The sequence below is a fragment of the Hyperolius riggenbachi genome, chromosome 3, assembly GCF_040937935.1.
Source record: "Hyperolius riggenbachi isolate aHypRig1 chromosome 3, aHypRig1.pri, whole genome shotgun sequence".
NCBI classification, from domain to species: domain Eukaryota; kingdom Metazoa; phylum Chordata; class Amphibia; order Anura; family Hyperoliidae; genus Hyperolius; species Hyperolius riggenbachi.
The window spans coordinates 332,385,996-332,406,463 of NC_090648.1; the positions used below are offsets into that span (position 1 = coordinate 332,385,996).

The following is a 20,468-nucleotide window of genomic DNA, read 5'->3' on the forward strand; positions in this document are numbered from 1 at the left end:
CTGAGTTCTGGTGGCTCCAGGATGACCAGCATTTTTGTGAGAATGAAAGAATTGTAGGATTTGTAAGCGGAAAGGCAGTGGCACAAACATGACCCCCTCAGGCTTCCCCTCTGGAACATTCTGTTGGTAGGGACTCAAAGTGGCTGTCCAATCTCTCCATGTCTCAGTGGCTGCCAAAACTACCTTTGGGGGTAGGATGGTCTCAGGAGCTGAAGGCTGCACTGACTCGGGCTCAAAACACCTGGAGAGAGCATCGGCCTTAACATTCTTACTTCCGGGAGTATACGTGATTACAAATCTAAATCTTGCAAAAAACAGGGACCACAGGGGCCTGGCGAGGGCTAAGTCTCTTAGCCCTCTCAATATACTCCAAATTTTTGTGATCTGTGTAAACTGTAATGATGTGTTCTGCACCCTCTAACCAGTGTTCCCATTCCTCAAAAGCTAATTTGATGGCCAAGAGCTCCCAGTTGCCGATGTCATAGTTTTTCTCGGCGGGTGAAAATCTGCGGGAAAAGTAGGCACATGGGTGCAGCTTGCCCTGCAAGCCTGACTTCTGAGACAACACAGCTCCCACCTCCACCTCTGAGGCATCAACCTCCACGATGAAGGGAAAGGTGACATCAACATGCCTCAGTATCGGGGCAGAACAAAACAGTTTTTTTCAAGGTTGAAAAGGCTGCATGAGCCTCCGGAGACCAGTGATGAGTGTCAGCCCCTTTTCTGGTGAGACTGGTGAGGGGGGAGATGATGGTAGAGTACCCCTTAATGAACCTTCTGTAGTAATTGGCAAACCCCAGGAATCTCTGAAGTGCCTTCAGCCCCACAGGCTGAGGCCACTCCAGGACAGCAGAAACTTTCCCTGGGTCCATCGAAAGACCAGAAGTGGAGATAATGTACCCCAAGAAGGCTAATGACTCCACTTCAAAAAGGCATTTCTCCAGTTTGGCATAAAGTTGATTCTGTCTTAACTTCTTTAATACCCATCTGACATGCTGGCGATGTTCAGATAGATTGGACGAAAAGATTAGTATATCGTCCAAGTAGACCAGAACAAACTTCCCCACAACTTCCCTGAACACCTCATTAATTAACTCCTGGAAGACGGCCGGTGCGTTGCACAACCCGAAGGGCATCACCAGGTACTCGTAATGCCCGTCGGGTGTGTTGAAGGCCATCTTCCATTCGTCACCATCCCTGATGCGGACTAGATTGTATGCACCCCTGAGATCTAGCTTGGAAAAAATCTTGGCGTTGGTCACCTGCATGAACAAATCGTCAATCAATGGCAAAGGGTAGCGGTTTTTCACTGTGATCTTATTCAGGCCTCGATAATCAATACAAGGACGGAGGCCTCCATCTTTTTTCTTTACAAAAAAGAAACCTGCCCCTGCTGGTGAACGAGAGGGACGAATGAACCCTTTCGCCAAGTTTTCCCTGATGTATTCCTGCATAGCTAGTTTCTCCGGCCCAGACAGGTTATAAAGATGACCTCTGGGCGGCATACAACCAGATCTCAGATCGATGGGACAATCGAAGGCACGATGGGGGGGAAGTTTGTCCGCTGACTTAGGACAGAAGACGTCAGCAAATTCTGCGTATTGTCTCGGTACACCTTCAACCTGAATGTTGGTATTACCCAAGGTTACTTTCGCTAAACAATGATGATAACAATGGGATGACCAGCTCGTTAGCTGACCTGAAACCCAGTCTATCTGAGGTGAGTGAATTTGTAACCAGGGCATGCCAAGAATGATGGTAGAGGTTGCCATATGCAAAACCAGAAATTGCAGACTCTCCCCATGTAATACCCCCACACTGAGTTGTAAACTTGGAGTACGGGATAAGGTGTGTCTACTCTGCAGAGGAGAGTCATCTACAGCAGTGACCAGCATCAGTTGATCCAAGGGGATCATGGGTATTCCCAATTTTTTAGCAAACTCGTAATCTATAAAATTAGCTGCTGAACCGGAATCAATGAAAGCTTCAGTGGAGACAGTCTGATCTTCCCATGTGACAGAACAGGGAAGTAGCAGACGATTGTTATGTAGAGGTAAAAACTGCACGCCTAGGGTATTACCTCTGACTACTCCTAGGCGGCAGCGTTTCCCGACTTCCTGGGACAATTCTGCACTCTATGACCCTCCTCTGCACAGTATAAACAGAGTTGTTCTGTTTTCCTGCGATTTCTCTCTGACCGCGTCAATTTAGACTGACCTATTTGCATAGGCTCAGATGGTGGTGAGGTAGGCGGAGGAGTGGCATAGGAGACATATCTGATCCTGTCCTTACCACGGGTTTGTTTTTGATATCGTACCTGACGATCAACCCGTACTGCCAAAGAGATTGCTTCCTCAATGATTTTCGGTTCAGGGTATCCCAACATCAATTCAGAGACTGTGTCTGACAACCCTGATAGAAAACAATCCAGCAAGGTAAAAGCCCCCCACCTAGCTGACACCGACCACTTCCTGAACTCAGCTGCATAAACCTCCACTGGATCCTTGCCTTGACGCAAGGTTTTCAACTTCCGCTCAGTGGTAGAGGCAATGTCTGGCTCATCATAAATTATGGCCATGGACTTAAAAAACTCCTCAACTGACCTCAGTGCTTCATGTCCTGACGCTAAATTATACACCCAGGTCTGAGCATCCCCTGAGAGTAAGGTCTTAATAAAGATAATTCTCTGTGCCTCTGTTCCTGACAAGTTAGGCCTCAGACATTACACGATTCTTAAAATTCTGAAAGTCAGATCTATGGAAAATTGTTCGGGTACAGACATTCTTAAGTCTGTGACTGGAGGGGATCGCACTGAATTTACAGTCGTCTGAAGGACTTGTAGTGACCCAGATAAAGCAGAGATCTGGGCCTGCTGACCGTCCATCACTCTGATGAGATTTTCCACCGAGGTGGTGAGTGTGTCAAGACGACTGCTGAGTGCGTCCCTTTTGTTTTGCTCTGGCGTTCTGTAACGATGGGTGTCAGCAACCAGAGAGAATCTGATTATTGGTGATCTGCAGTATCACCAAGAATACAGATCTATACCTGATTATGGATGATCTGCAGAATCACCAATAATACAGATATAGCACTAACCTCTAGACACCTGAAGCGTGCAAGTGTTTGGTGTAACAGTAGGAATTGAACTGGGGTAGCAGGTGGTCCAACCAGTAGAGAAGGACACTACTGCAGTCAAGGGCTCCAGGAGGGAGAGTCCCCGACTGGTATTGCAGCAGGGCCCCCTCTGAGGAGCAGGGGACCCCTGCAGGAGGACTGAGCACCCAAAGTTGGGTGACAGCCAGAAGAGTCGGGCAGGCTGGGTCGGCAACACACAGGCAGATAAAGTACAGAGACAGGAGACAGATTCGGTAACCAGGGACAGGCAGGGTCGGCAACAGTAGATCAGATGTGCGAAGGTACCGAATCAGAAAACAGAAGAGAAGTCAGGAGAGATACAATTCATAAACAGATATCCAATAATGCCTAGTCTTGAGTGTGAGGTCCGTGGTCTCACACCCAGGGACTGGTCTAAGGAGTAACACAGATGATATACAATATTCCTAGTCTGGGGTGTGAGGTCCGTGGTCTCTACACCCTGGAACTGGTCTAAGGAATAACACAAAGGATATACAATATTCCTAGTCTGGGGTGTGAGGTCCGTGGTCTCTACACCCTGGAACTGGTCTAAGGAATAACACAAAGGATATACAATATTCCTAGTCTGGGGTGTGAGGTCCGTGGTCTCTACACCCTGGAACTGGTCTAGGGAATAACACAGATGATATACAATATTCCTAGTCTGGGGTGTGAGGTCCGTGGTCTCTACACCCTGGAACTGGTCTAAGGAATAACACAGATGATATACAATATTCCTAGTCTGGGGTGTGAGGTCCGTGGTCTCTACACTCTGAAACTATGCTAGAGAATACACAGATAATAACACAGTGAACTGGCTAAGTGTGAATTTCCCAGGTCCTCCTGGTTCCACCACACTAAAGGATCTGACTAAGGTCTGAGTACTAACACGTAGGTATTCGCAACGCCAGACAACCAGCAACTGAACAGCAAGAGATATATATAGTAAATCGCTCCACAGCGCCGCCCAGCTCCCAGCAACCAATCACCTGCTGAGCTGGGATCAGCTGACCGCCTCGATCAGCTGACCCTTCTCCTATTGGCATAAAGAGCCTGTCTTGCGGCACGCGTGCGCGTAGCTCTCCATCTGTGTGCACTACTAGGTCCAGACAAACCAGAAGCATGTTGCTGCGGGGAAACCGCCGCTCTGTGCGCGTATTCAGCCGCCTCACTGCCAGAACGCGCGGCGGTTTCTCCGCAATCCGTCACACACAGGCTGTCATGTGGGCAAGAGAGAAGGCAGATTTTGGGTGCAGAAAGGGAGGGCCAATCACAGCGTGAAATGCACCTACGCTGATGGCCAATGAGAAAGAGGATAGGAGAAGATTGAAGGCGCCCAACCGGCGTGCTAGGACGCGTATGACGCGGAGAAGGCGGTTTAACACAATGTGATGACGCGTGCGCGCGGTGACGCGGACGTATTGATGCGTGCGCGTGATGACGCGGACGTACTGACGCATATGACGCGGAAATAGGCGGCCAATCGGCACAGCCTGGAAGATACAAATTACCTGGTAATGTGTCCAGCCCCCGTGCCCCTGATAAGTCACGAGGGAGTGACGAAATCGATAGGGCAGGCGGTTGGACATACCAGGAAGTGAACGGCGGGTGGCTGGGGTGGCTGCAGGCTGAGTGGAGGCGAGGCAGGAGATTCTAACATCAGCAGCGCCCTGCTTGGCAACGGAAGAGAGCCCGTAAAACTCTATGTGTATACAAAACGCTCGGACCATGTGAGTGTATTTTATAATAACGTTTTATAAGTTTAAACGGAGTCACACTATGCAAGCTATTTCTTTGAGGTAACATGCATGGAAAATGTGGAGAAGGATGGTGATTTAAAGGGATATCACTAAAGTGGCACCAGGATCCTGAAGCACCAAGGCTCCTGGATTTGTGCATGGTTGGCCAGACTAGCAGTGGCCAATACATCTGGTGAGTCTGTATGCTGTTGGGTGTCCATGGTGGTGGTGACACACGGAATCAAGATACTGCATATGTGGACTTTCATGTGATTTTAGGATGTGCGCTTAAACGATTGTATATAACATGTGGTAATTTGTTAGAAAACCCTACCAGACTTGAGGCCCGGGTGTAGTTTAAAAAGTGACTGCATCTTTAGATTTGATAAAGCAGAGAGATCACTGATGCATCTGTCTTTCTGAATAAGAAGTCTAATATGAATTTGTGAATGTAGATGTTCCTTAGTATCCTAGACACTGTAGTACACAAATAGTCTATGCATGCTTGGTTCCTGTCAGTTAATTAAATTACTACCCTATTATTTATGGCATAAGTAAGAAAGATAAAAATGACTGTCTACGATGCTTGACATTTGCTTATACATTAGGCCACAGGCATTACCAGGAAAATTCCCAGACATTCATTTTTATTATGCTTGTTTTTATACAAAATATGCATGAAACTGGTTGCCAAGCATTCACCTGAGTCCTACATAGTTCCTTATCTCACAGTTCTGTAGGAAAATGTACTCCACTCTAGTCAGTAAATTGGAGAAATTAACCTAAAACATGTTAAACATGTTGCTGCATGTCAAGTCGATATACTTCATACTGTATAGATAGATAAAAGTTAAGAAGGATCTCGGGTTCCTAGAAAATCTCCTATGTACATTCTTGAACCTTCTGTGACTGAATTCACTTTATTATTATTATTTTTGTAAGTTTTGAGATGCCTAAAATACTTTGGAATATTCGGATGAGATGACAGAGTTTTTCTAGACTGCATTATGCTAGCACCAGATCTATTGGAAAGTGACCATGCAGCATGTAAAAATGGCACAGGAAATTTGGGGTGTAGGTTGAAGCCGAAAATGGCTCACCCTGCTCCTGCAAATGTCCCAGTGGATTTAATTACTATTCCCCCTCGAGGCCACCATGAAAGAAGCTGCCAGATATTGCTAGTGGCCGAATTGCAATGTCTTTCTCATAATTAGGGCTCAGTTTTTTGCATTTTCTCAGTTTATTACCTTCTGAGCACCTCTATAGCCATAATTTACATTACAGCCTATCGCAGTGCCCAGTGGGGCCTAAATGTCCAGAACCCTTTTTTCCTGCCTCAGCAGACAGTTGTCTCTAGGACACAAAACTATCTATTATCCCTAGCAGCGACAGTGAGTAGAGCATATTTCTGCCAATGCTGAATCCTTATGGCTGATATCTGTTTCCTAGTTCTGCTGGCCACCGGTTGACATTGGGAGAAGTACTTCATTTTTTAATCATCATAACACAGATTGGCCTTTATTCAATTCACATTTTCTCCTAAGTGTTCTCCAAGGTGATATTTTCACAGTTAATCAATACAATTCCGTTTAGCCACCAGCAAGTAAGAAAATACTAAGAATGATTTTGACAGTACTTTTTAACCTACTGTTTGGTACTTTTTCAATTGCAGAGTGCTGAAAAGTTATTTTAAACAAAGACTGAAAAATTATCTTCTAGGAGAAAACTTTGGAGAAAGAGTAAATTAAAGTGGTCTGAAACGATAACATAACTTTCAATAAAAATGTGTTTTCCTACTTAGCATTAGTCATACTGTTATCATATTTGCTTTTGTGCACAAGTAATATTGCCTGTCTACAGATTACAAGTTTCCAAAGTGTAGTTTACATTGCCTTGAAAGCTGCCACTGCATTTTATTCCAGCTGCTTTTTATTATATACTAAAATCTTCTAGTGAGCTGTTCTGAACTATGGCCTCAATTCACTAAGATCATGCTGGAGATAAGACAAGAGAAAACGTACCTCCACACAATGAGAGAGTTATCTTATATCTTCATTCCTTAAGTTACCTCCTCTGTAGTTAAGTTACCTCCTCTGTAGTTATTTTCACACACAGTTAATCAACAGCCTATCTTTAACTTTAGAATTCTGAAGTTATTTTAAGTATTGAAGAGTTAACTTTAGAGATCTCACCTTAACTTAAAGACAGAAGAGTTAACTTTAGGTTTGCCTGAGGTAAAATGTTTCCTGAATACTACATGCCTTATAACCATGGTGATAACTCTAGAAAGGTTATTAAAGACAGGAGATAAGCTCAGTGAATTGCGGCCTATGTGTGCGCCTGAAGCACAGAGAGCTTCTCAGAGAGGGTTTTGAGTTGTTTACACACAAATGTAACAACATTGGAATGTAAACAAAGATACTGGTATGTCCAGTATGGATACGGATCTCAAGCTGAATAGCCTTTACATGGCAGGACAAGGTGCTGTGTTTAACTGTTTCAGTGATGTTCTGCTAAAAAAAAATCTGGGATAGTAGCTTTAAAGCTGTAATGAATCTTTTAGAGCAATGTAGAAATGCTGACTTTCAGACCAGTTTTTTCCTAAATGATCTTTTAAAACATGTCACTAAAATGCCCTTTAATTCACCGGCAAGCAAGTAAATACTTATAAAAGTTTTGACAGTACTTTCCACGCACTTTTTGCTACTTTTCTATTCCAAAGTACTGAAAACGTATTCTAAATAAAAGATGAAAAATGATCTCCTAAGAGAACACTCAGGAGAAAACGTTAATCGCATATAAGCAGTATGGTGGTGTGTCGTCTATATACACTGTGTACAGCGCTGCGATCTAAGGCAGCGCTGTACTGGGGACACGGCTGTCCCCTCTGGAGGCACAAAGGAGATCGGCTGCCATAGGCTGATGCCCATGACAGCCGATCGCTGTCATTGGATAGTGGGGGGAGGGATAATATAACATAAATAAAAAAAATATAAAATTTATTTAAAAAAAACATAAATAAATAAAATAAATAAATAAACATCCCTGAAGCAATCAGGGCTCACCAACAGAGAGCTCTGTTGGTGGGCAGAAAGGAGGGGGGAGTAATCACTTGTGTGCTGAGTTGTACGGCCCTGCAGCGAGCCCTTAAAGCTGCAGTAGTCTAATTAGTGAAAAATAGCCTGGTCACTAGGGGGGTGTAAGCCTATGGTCCTGACGAGGGTAAATTGGCCCTAGACTATACACATACACTACACGATACATAGACATATAGACATAGGACTATAGCAGGGATTAGATTGTGGGCCCCTCTGATGGACAGTTAGTGACAAGTCAACATACTATGTGCAGCGCTGCGGAAAATGTTGGCACCATGTAAATACTAAATAATAATAATATTGGATCGTTTTGTAGCCACATAAGTTCCTTTCAGTAGCTGCTGCAGGGAATGTAAGAAATAACAAAACAATGAAAAGTACATCATATAATATTACACCAATCTTAGTGCAAAGTGGTTTGCTGTTTTCTTACATTTCACTCAAGGTTCCTCTTTAACATTTTTAAAGATGGACAAGTAGCAACAGTTGCCTATTACCTTATTCCTATGCAAAAAAATCTAAAGTGCTGTATGCTGAATTCTTGGTTTCATGTAGGGCACAGTTCAGGTTCCAGTGCTCATTATAGGATTGTCTGGGATCTAGAAAGCAGACTTGAGCTCATTTACTGTAAGGCTGAATGCATGGGAGGAGGAAAAGGATTACATCACAGGTTACGGTGCTCTATATTTCACAGAAGGTAAGGAGCAGATAAGAGAGAGTAGTTTCAGATGTCATTGAGCCGCTACTTAACTTTAAGCAATACTCAAGCTGTATTTCTCTGCAACTGCTTTACATCAGCTACCAGTAGGCCAGACAGTGCTGACTGCTGACTGCTTGTTAGGAACTAAAAAAAATCCAATTAATAAAATGTTTTATTCCACAACAGCATACAACTGAATGCCATGCAAATGTAAAACGAAATCACTATTAGATTCAGTAATATGCTTAAACAATAATGACCATACATCTTTATAGTCTGCCAATGAATATACTTGCATACCTCCCAACTTTTTGAGGTGAGAAAGAGGGACACTTAAGCCACACCCCTGCCACACCCCTAATCACCCCCAGACACACCCCTAGTCACGCATACCATAAAGATTTTGTAAGAAAAATATGTTATCTTATCATTCAAACCACACTGGTCTATTCTATCCTGGTTAATTTTACTTCATATCATTTGAAATTAAGAAGGAGACACTGAGAGCCCAATATAGTGTAGTATGCGGAAGGTAATATGGTACAATGAAATGTGAGAAAGTTATACTCACAAACGAGGGTTACCGCTAAGGCAACCACTGTAAATGCAGGTGAGGAGATTAGACCTGTCCTAACTCAGGGTTAAAGAGGAACTGTAACGACAAAACGTCCCCTGGGGGGCACTCACCTCGGGTGGGGGAAGCCTCCGGATGCTAATGAGGCTTCCCACGCCGTCCTCCGTCCCTCAGGGGTCTCGCTGCAGCCCTCCGTGCAGCGGTGACGTCAATATTTACCTTCCCGGCTCCTGCGCAGGCGCTCTGACGGCTGTCGGCTCCGAAGTAGGCGGAAATACCCGATCGCCGTCGGGTCTGCTCTACTGCGCAAGCGCAAGTTTCCGGCGGACCCGACGGAGATCGGGTATTTCCGTCTATTTCCGTGCCGAAAGCAGCCACAGCTCCCCCGCTGGAGCCAGCAAAGGTAAATATTGAAGTCACAGTCGGGCCTGTCGCCTGCTGTTCGGAGGGCTGCAGCGAGACCCCCATGGGACAGAGTACGGCGTGGGAAGCCTCATTAGGATCCGGAGGCTTCCCCCACCCGAGGTGAGTACCCCCCAGGGGAGGTTTTTCATGTTACAGAGTCTCTTTAAGATGTCGCTCTCTGTAGATTAGAAAAGTAGGGGTAGGTCACCCCGCCACCAGGGGTGGACACATTATTATCGTAAGAGAACAGAGGCGCCAGCAGGATAAAAACAATCACTAAAAGTTTTAAAATATGCTGGGAGGAAGTGGTGGACTTACCTCCAAAAGCAGACTAGACAACTGTCTGACATAAACATATAAATACTTTATTGGTACCCCAATGGATGCATTTATATGTTTATGTCAGACAGTTGTCTAGTCTGCTTTTAGAGGTTAGTCTACTTCCTCCCAGCATATTTTAAAACTTTTAGTGATTGTTTTTATCCTGGTGGCGCCTCTGTTCATTTGAAAGTAAGAAATATATCTCAATTTAAAGGATGGGAATAAATTTAGAGTCAATTAAATACATTTTTTGGAGAAAAATACATATATTTACATAGATCTGTATATCAGTCCTGAAAGAGGGACGAATGAGGGAGACAGAGGGACAGGGGGATTGGGTTTCCAAACAGGGACTGTTCCTTCAAAAGAGGGACAGTTGGGAGCTATGATACTTGTTCCTATCGTGAGTTAAATTCATATAACGCTGGCTCAGTTGATTTCACATATTGGCGGTAGTGGTGTTGGTTGGGGGGTGTACAATGATTTAAAGAGACTCCGTAACAAACATTTCATCCTATTTTCTACCATTCTACAAGTTCCAAAACCTATCCTAATGTGCTCTGGCTTACTGCAGCACTTTCTACTATCACCATCTCTGTAATAAATCAGCTTATCTTTCCCCTGTTGGACTTGTCTCCCTGTGTCTGGAAGGCTGCCAAGTTCTTCAGTGTTGTGATTCTGTGATGCTTCTCCCCCCTCCAGGCCCCTCTATGCACACTGCCTGTGTGTTATTTAAATTAGGGCAGCTTCTCTCTGCCCTATTATCTTTTACAAGCTGGATAAATCATCCTCTGAGCTGGCTGGGCTTTCACATACTGAGGAATTACAGACGGGTAGAGCTGTCTGCACTCTGCAGGAAGAAACAGCCTGTCACTATTCAGTGGATGAGAGCTGCAGGGGGAAAGAAACACACAAATGATCTCTTGAGATTCAAAAGGAAGGTTGTATACAGCCTGCTTTTGTATGGATGTATTTTCTATGTGTGGACATACTGTACATCAACCTATTTCCTGTTTTGGTGGCCATTTTGTTTGTTTATAAGCAAACTTTTAAAAACTGTTTTTAACCACTTTCAATGTGGCGGGGAGCGGCGAAATTGTGACAGAGGGGAATAGGAGATGTCCCCTAACGCACTGGTATGTTTACTTTTGTGCGATATTAACAATACAGATTCTCTTTAAATTATGTATGGATACCAACCCTTTTTGGTATTGGCATCTGCATTTTATTTAACCACTTCAGGATCACAGGTTTTTCCCCTTAAAAACCAAAACAACTTTCACATTTCAGCGCTCCTCCCATTCATTCAGCGATAATTTTATTGTTACTTATCACACTGAAATGATCTATTTATTGTTTTTTTTCGCCACAAATTATGCTTTCTTTGGGTGGTAGTTTTTGCTCTGAATTATTTTATTTTATATGCATTGTAAAGGGAATAATAAGGAAAAAAGAAAAAAAATGATTATTTCTCAGTTTTCAGCCATTATAGTTTTAAAATAAAATGTGCTTTGGTACATAAAACCCACACATCTTAGTTGCCCATTTGTCCGGTTTATTACAACGTTTAAATTGTGTCCCTAGTACAATGTATGGTGATAATATTTTAACTGGAAATGAAGGAGCATTTTTCCATTTAGGGATTTTTAATACTTTTTCACTTATTACAAGAACTTTTTTTGAAAAAATACACTCATAACATCCGTATTACAAAAGTCCCTAAGGTAACTATTTATGTAAAAAAAATTAAATGATGTATTTTTTTTTATTTTTGTTTAACAAGTGTTTTATTTCTGTAACTGTAGGGCAGGGATGGAAGGGGTTAAAAGTAATAAAATAAAAAAAAAAATAATAATAAACTTGCTATGGAAAATAGTATAGTGGCATAAATAGGTGTATTTTACTTTTTGGCCAAAAGATGGTGCTATTGAGACCGTGTTTCTATTAATAGAACACAGCCGAACACGGAAGTGTCTGGTCTCAGAGCGTATGCGACGTTAACAAGCTCTGCGAAGACACGGGAACGGTGATCGAGATTGAGAATCAAAAGATTCTCACATCCTGATCACAGATGGAGGGGGCTGCGACGGTGGATCGGCGGAAAACAGCGCGGGGATCGTGAATGCGACGGTAAGGCAGCAGTACGCATATCTACGCCCCTGATCCGCATGTAAAGTTTAAAGGGGCGTGGATATGCGTACCAAGGATCCTAAAGTGGTTAAAGAGGCACTGTAGTGACATATCATAACATGCAGTAAATTATTCAAGATACTCACTTTTGGAAGAATAACAGGATACTTACTTTAACATTCATTTTTCCTGGTTTCTATTATTATTGCAAAATGTTATTTTGGTTAAACCCCAATTTTAAAGAATACCTGAAGTGAGAGGAATGTGAAGGCTTCATATTTATTTCTTTTTAAACAATGCCAGTTGCCTGGCATCCTGCTGATCTTTCATGCATCAGTAGTGTCTATATTGCACACCTTAAACAAGCATGTGACTACTAGTGTAGTCAGACTTCAGTCAGAGCACCTGATCTATTTGTTCAGGGTCTATGAGGTGGAGCAGAACAACCAGGCAATCTCCATTGTTTAAATTGAAATAAGTGTGAGCTCCACATCCATCTTACTTCCGGTGTCCTTTAAACAGGAACTGTGTAATATGTTGGGGCTTTATAAATACAATAAATAAATAAATAAAATAAGTGAAAGATTGTCCCAAACATTTGGGAGAACAAACAATCGAAAAGTGTTCATGGAAGGACATGGTGACACCAGCACAAGACTGCAATTCTATCCACAGTGCTATCCACCATGACACAAGTGTATATACATATGCCTGGCTTCCGGGAGATCCCAGTACTGACATGTAAGATGCCATTACAAAGATAAACAGTAATTTGTTAGTTAGTTTTGCTGAAAAAGAGACATTTGGCCATCAAGTTCAAGAACAAAAGAATCAGACAATCCTGCACACTCGGTATTTTATTATATTGCACTATTGATCAGGGAATGATTTAGGTCTCGGCCTTAAATTTCAGTGACGAGTGAAACAGATAAATTGAAGCAGAATTCACAGAGAATTGGTTGATGACTTGCAGAAATCAGGTGTTTCTTGCAGTTTTCCAATACCTTGCCTGCTGAGTGAAGCCACTCATGAAACTGATTATTGTTTTTTTATTGGTATAAGTTAATAATATGTTGCCAATAACATTTTTTCCAATGCCATTGACTGGAAAACAAAATAACTTCATAACAAATTTTTGGGCTAAAAGTGGTGGGGTCGGATCACCCACAGGACCACAAGTCATGGCTTCCCTATGCAGAGTACACTTTGAAAGCTTGCCTATAATCATAATATTTTTCCTTGCTTAAGCTTTAGTCCTTAGGTCTCCGCAGCAGCTTCGTAACTCAATGCAAGAGCTCTGAGACTTCACTGTGGCCTCTAATCAGTGAGCCTTGAACTCTTACGGTGAGTTACAACGCTACAGGGTAGATGTGAGGACTGAAGTTGGAGTGAGAAGAGATAGCTATGGTTACCAGTATGTTTCCAACACTCACTCTGCAGCAGAGGCATGCTTCCAACATGGAGAGCTAGGGTCAGACATTTGTGGATGGCGGTCTACTAGCAGGTCACTGTGTGGGGAGTGGGCTTATCTGTGGATGAGTTTATCTGCTGTGATATACCGTAGGTTATTAAGGATATCATTTATTTCCCAGAAATAAACTACAATCCTATGATAAACTAATATCTTATTGGGTGTTTTGGAGTAATGTACTTTGTACACAGGCAGTGCTCTGTTCATTTCTCTAATTAAAAAGTCAGAATTTTTCTTTGTCCGAGTAGCTATGCAGTAAAATAAAGGATTTAATTAGGGCTTAGAATGAGGTTAATCTAAAAGAAGAGGTCATATTAGGGTGTTTTTGTTGTCTTAAGGTGCCCACTAATGATCCAATATTTTTTGTCCAATCTTACCATTTCTATGTAATATAAGGGGCTGCCTAAAGTATTCATTCAACATCTTCACTCAATTTACTCTTATACTACATAGATTTGGTAAAATTGGACAAAAGGATTGGATCATTAGTGGCCACCATAAGGAATAGTTAGTGTTAGCTTTACTCTAAAGGTGGCCACTAATGATCCAATCTTTTCCATCCAATTTTACCAAATCTATGTAGTAAAAGGGTAAATTGAGTGAATGCATTAAATGGATACTATAGGCAATTCTCTTATATTACATAGAAATGGTAAGATTGGATGAAAAAGATTGGATCGTTAGTGACCACCTTAAGGGTGAAGCAGGTTTTAGACTACCGGCTGACATTAGCGGGGCGGTCCGGGGGGCCACACTGCACCGCCAAAAACAGGCCTACGGGGATTACCGTGCTAGTACTGTGGTTCCGCGGCAACCTGAAAGCACCCTCAATGTTAGTTTTGGGGCTTAAGGCCGGTTTCCACTGCTGCGAATGTGGGACGATTCCCCGCAAACGAATTTGGATGGATTTTAGCAGCCTATAGAAGTCTATGAAAGCCATCCGAATTCGTGGCCGAGGAAAAATCTGAGGCCCTTCAGCATAATTTCGTGCGTAGCAGTCCGAATCCCATAGCCGCGCATAGCACGGCTAGAGGGATTCGGCTGCGAGAGGCAGCAGCTGTGCCGGCATCACAAGACGCATGCCGCCGCACAAATGGAAACCTAGCCTTAGATAAGGGTTGAGATCAGGGATCTAACTAGAAATCACTGGGCCCCCCTGCGAAAATGAGGATGGGGACCCCCCATAGGCGCCAAATAATCGTAATGGGGCAGCGTTTCACTATAAAATAATCCTAATGCAGCAATGTTTTACCAGAAATGAATCATAAATTGTGCAGCATTTCACCAGAAATGAATCGTAAAGTGGGCAGCATTTCACCAGAAATTAATCATAAATTGGGCAGCATTTCACCAAAAATTAATCATGAATTGGGCAGTATTTCATCAGAAATTAATCGTAAATTGGGCAGCATTTCACCAGAAATTAATTGCAAATTGGGCAGCATTTCCCTATAAAATAATCGTAAAGTGAGCAGCATTTCCCCATAAAATAATCGTAAAGTGGGCAGCATTTTACCATAAAATAATCGTATAGTGGTCAGCAGTCACCATAAAATAATCATACTGTGGGCAGCAGTCATCAGAAAATAATCGTAAAGTGGGCAGCAGTCACCAGAAAATCGCAATGTGGGCAGCAGTCACCAGAAAATAATCGTAAAGTGGGCAGCAGTCACCAGAAAATCATAATGTGGGCAGCAGTCACCAGAAAATAATCGTAAAGTGGGCAGCAGTCACCAGAAAATCGCAATGTGGGCAGCAGTCACCAGAAAATCGCAATGTGGGCAGCAGGCACCAGAAAATCGCAATGTGGGCAGCAGGCACCAGAAAATTGCAATGTGGGCAGCAGTTACCAGCAAATCGAAATGTGGGCAGCAGCCACCAGAAAATCGCAATGTGGGCAGCAGTTACCAGCAAATCGTAATGTGGGCAGCAGACACCAGAAAATAGCAATGTGGGCAGCAGTCACCAGAAAATCGCAATGTGGGCAGCAGACACCAGAAAATCGTAATGTGGGTAGCAGACACCAGAAAATCGCAATGTGGGCAGCAGACACCAGAAAATCGTAATGTGGGCAGCAGACACCAGAAAATCGCAATGTGGGCAGCAGACACCAGAAAATCGTAATGTGGGCAGCAGACACCAGAAAATAGCAATGTGGGCAGCAGACACCAGAAAATAGCAATGTGGGCAGCAGTTACCAAAAAAAAAAAAAAATTGCACCTGTGAAAAAAACAAAACAATTCACTTACCTGGCAGAAGTCTCCTCTCCCAGCATGTGGCGCGTAGCTCCCCGACGATCCTCCTGCAGCACATCTCCCGCGCTGACAGGCAGAGTGCAGGGCTACGGCAAGATGGCGCCCGAAGCCCTGTACTGGAGACTCCAGTGCAGGGCTTCAGCAGCCATCTTGCCGTAGTCCTGCTCTGCCTCCCGGGAGACTGCGGGGCTGCGGGGAATGAACTGGCCCGGCGTCTATTAGACGCTGCGGACAGTTCCTGGCTGGGGGGGTCCCACAATCGGGGGCGGCAGCGCTTCCCCCCGAACATGGCTGGCGGGCCCCCCTGCAGCTGATGGGGCTGCATCCCCAGTAGGTACGCCAGTGGTTGAGATTAAAGTGAGGGTTACGGTTAGTATAAAGCTTACTATGAGAGTTAGTGTTTCATTACTAGTTAACATGTTTATTTTAGATTAAAATTATGTATAATTTTTTAAGTTGCTCAAAGATACCAGCTCCTATACCCAGAGCTGAAAAACACTGTGTCCCACTACAGGCTGAAAAGTGTAGCTTTGCGAGACATTTTCCAACCTATCATAAAAAAACATTCAATATGTTGAAAAAAGCATAAACGTAAAGAAGATGTAATGCCGTATGTACTAACTTTTCTTTTAGTTCATATCCGTTCACTGGATGCATCAGTACAAAAAAATAAACCCATTAACCTTAAGGCTCAGTTCACATTGGCTTTAAATCGGTCCATTTAGTTGAGTTAAACGGACCGGATACTAACAGAGGTGAACAAGCCCAATGTGTTTATCAATAGGATCTGTTCACATTGCTCCATTAGAACGGATTTGTTCGACACGTTTAGCCGAATGGACTGCAAGTTTGGGTCTGCAGCAAATTTTCCAGATCGATGCATCTGTCGCATTGACCGAGTGCTAAAAGAACGGAGGGCGACAGATAAAGAACTGACGCCTATTAAAAACTGATCCATTTTGCAGATATGTTTTTGATCCATCTAGTGAGTACCAGGACCACTATTGCAAAACGTTGTGAAATTTAAAATACAGTACATGTGTATGAATACATATAGGATGTACATTTGTCTCTGAGAAAAATCCTCCCTGTGGAGTTGAACTAGTCCAAAACATGTCAGAAATGTCAAATTTGAACTACCTACTGTGACAGCAACATAGGAAGAAAGTAATTTCTAGTGCAGCTTACTCAGGGACAGATGTACATCTTATACGTATGTGTACACATATATCTTCAAGTTTTATAATTTTTTGTAATAGTAGTCCTTTAAAGAGATGGAACTCAAAAATGATCATTACAGTATTGATTATTTCAGACAACAGTAACTGAAAGTATGCATGTGTGTCAGAGAGTTCAGGCTTGTCATACAAGGGTCAGAATTATTGTATCACTTGTGTTTAGATTAGCTCCTGAGTGACAAAAAGTACTTAGACACTTAGCACATAGATATGTCCTCTATCGCACAAAATACATTTTTTGACATGTTGATCAAACCCTGCTGTCAGTGAGTGAGTGTCCCTTTTCCCATCTAAAGCTTTGTAGAGATTTGAAACTTAGGTCTATCAAAATGCTTATTTAAGAATGTTTCAGGTGCTTTCACCTTTTCCAAGTCCTGGAAAGCCATTGCTATTATTATGTATATACTGACACAATCATTGGCAGCTTGTTTACTTCCACTTGTTCTCTTCCTCTCCCTTTTTCATCTCTATAGAGCAGAACATACTGAATAGCAGTGGATTAAATAATGTGTTTCTATTGGGAAAGTCCATCCATAAGGGCCTTTTCAGTGCTGCTGAGTAGATTTTTAGTCTGGAGGTTCTCTTTAATTTGTTGGTAAGTGTTTTTTTTTCCTCCATAGCAGTACATTGTTTATTTTTCAGTTATACGTGAGAGCAACTGATTACGTGTAAAATTACTCAGTCAAGATAGTTATGAATGAGAATGAATGAATTAGAGACTAGAGTCCAAAATTACACCTGGGCAGCGAGCCTTGGGGACAGGTGTTATGGAAGTGCCATCAACAGACATAGTGATGTCAGGCAGGGGCATTGAATTGTGAGGTGGGAAGATTACCATTTCAGTCTTGTCCATATTGAATTTTAGAAAACGGAAGGACATGAAGAAGGTGATTGCATTGAGATAGTCAGGGACACAAGCTGTTAAGGTATTCAAGTCAAGTGTTCAAATGTAGATATGGGTATCATAAGCGTATAGGTGATATTGGAAGCCAAAGGTACTGTTGAGCTCACCAAGACCATATGTGTAGATAGAGAAAAGGAGAGGTCCAAGGGCTGAACCTTGGGGAACTCCCACAGTGAGGGGACGTGGAGAGGAGGTGGTGCCGGAGTGAGAGGTAGGAGGAAAGCCAGGAAAGAGCAAGACCATGAATGCCCATGGATGAGAGGATTTGGAGAAGTAGAGGGTTGTCCACCATGTCAAAAGCAGAAGAGAGGTCTAGGAGGATAGGAATACAGTAGAGGCTTTTAGATTTGATTTTGATTACAGATATTCTACTCTTTATAGTGGTAATATTGTAAGTATCGGTATCGGTAAATATTACCAATATTTTACTGCAGCTAAACCTAACTCTACTCTCACACAGAACCCTCCAATGCCTAACCCTAACCACACCCTAACACCTAGCCTTAAACCACCGCCCCCATACCTAACCTTAAAGCCTCCCTTCCTGACGCTTGACCTTAAAGCCCCCCTTTCTAACGCCTAACCTTGTCTCACCATCTCCTCCTCACCGCCACAAAAACCCAAAAAAATTTGCAGGTGCAGAAAATGGAATTTTTTATTAAAAAAAATATGGCAAATGCCCTGGTGTCCGCTATTTATTGAGGTGCCTGTGTCTCCCAAATTTTCATATGTACCTAAAATTCCTATAGGTGTCTATAACAGAGCCCAAGCTCCCACGCTGCTGGCATCACCCAAATGTCCTGCTTCCCTCCCATTACCCACTGTATGTGGTGGAATCTGTATGCCCCTGTCCTGATATCCTTTATTTTTGTAGAGTTTTGAGGTTTAAACAAATCATAATTTCAAACAATGGGAATTCAAATAACCATGCCACAATCTTTTACCAACACAATCAATTACCAACGTATTTATTCAAGCAGCAAACGTATCCAACACTCATATCAACTATGTGAAAAAATACGTAAGTGCTTCCTTACAAATGCAAAAAAACTAAGTAACCAAATGTAACTGATCATTTGGTTCACCTAACTGAACCCAACCAGACTTTACGCCAACCACCAAAGTTTCATGAAAATTTCACAAGATGTTTAGGTTAAACATAAGATCAGAGGATATTTGTCAGAAAATGGGAAAAACAAATCAACTGGAAAGAGTAAATAAAGCTATTTGTAAAGCTATGAAATTCCACTGGAATACAGTGAGACTAATTATGTCTGAATAGAGAAAAATTGGATCAGTGACAGATGTTTCAAGGAGTGGACATATATGCAGGCAGCCGCAGCCATTACCACTATAGCACCAATAAAGATCTAATGTAGTGACTTGAAAATAACCCCAGTGGGCTCCTTAGGTTCAGGGACCCTTGTGTCAAAAAACTTTGAAGCTGGAGCCACCACTGAGCACATTTATCCACACACAAAACGTGACCTACGTCTATATTGGAACCTTTTAAAACTTCCCCAAACATGGCCCGAGGCAAAAGAAGGGAAACCCAGGAACCAGAGGGGCTATCATTTAATGCCGGTCCCCAACTCCTAAGAGGGATGCAAGCTCGACTGCTGGTAGCCCATATGGGTGTCTCCAACCCCACATACAATGTCCCTGCATCAATACCACTATTGCAGTGTTCAGTCTCTTGTTGTCTGCCTTCACTCTAGATACAGTCTTGCACAGGAAGCAGCACCTGAGGCCACCACCTTCCTCTCTGAACTTCCTCTGATTTTTCTCACAACATTGCCTTTCAATAAATATGGCAGCCACCATATCTCTCTCAGTTCAGGGGTCCTTCAAGCACATACGCATTGTAAATGTCATTTAAGCAGAAGAGAACAATAGATGTTTTAGCCATTAGCAAGCATATGATTTACTCGTATTGTGGTTTAACATGTATCAATCATCATGATTAGCTTGTAAACACCTTGCAGGCTCTATCCCCAAAGAATGTGGAGTGTATGATGTATAAGTGTTGATCATATCTATATTAACTTTTGAATAAAGCTACAGTAGCTGAATGTCCCTAGATTCACCCAGTGTTTATCAACAGACTCCAAAGTTGGTTACTAAGTTAAGGCCTGAGTTGGCTATTTTGCCAAGTGAAGAATGAAAGAAAACCAGAGTCCTTCTAAACAAAAAACTGATTTGTTTACTAATAATCATTATATAAGGAAGGCCTATCCTTAAACATCACTGCCCAACTATGATGCAGTTCCAGTCTGGGTCCTTCTGAATTAAAAATGGATTCCAATCAGCTAGCCCTGTTTTCAGGATGAAATGATTCTAGACACGTTACTGTTCTACTTCCTCTCCTTCTGCACCCCACTGACCCCAGACTGATTCCAAAGATCTAGCCATACTTTGAGGAAGGAATGTCTATGGGCATTACTGCTCTACTAAACTAGATTTCCTGTCTGAGTCCTTCTGGAACCCAGATTGATCTG

The 20,468-nt window shown here is 42.7% G+C and overlaps 1 protein-coding gene across 5 annotated transcripts in view; it reads right to left on the reverse strand.

The window, feature by feature from the left end:
• The window catches only part of PTPRQ (protein tyrosine phosphatase receptor type Q), a 356,602-nt gene that overhangs the window by 256,934 nt on the left and 79,200 nt on the right, over positions 1 to 20,468 (reverse strand). The gene's annotated exons all lie outside the window — the stretch shown is intronic.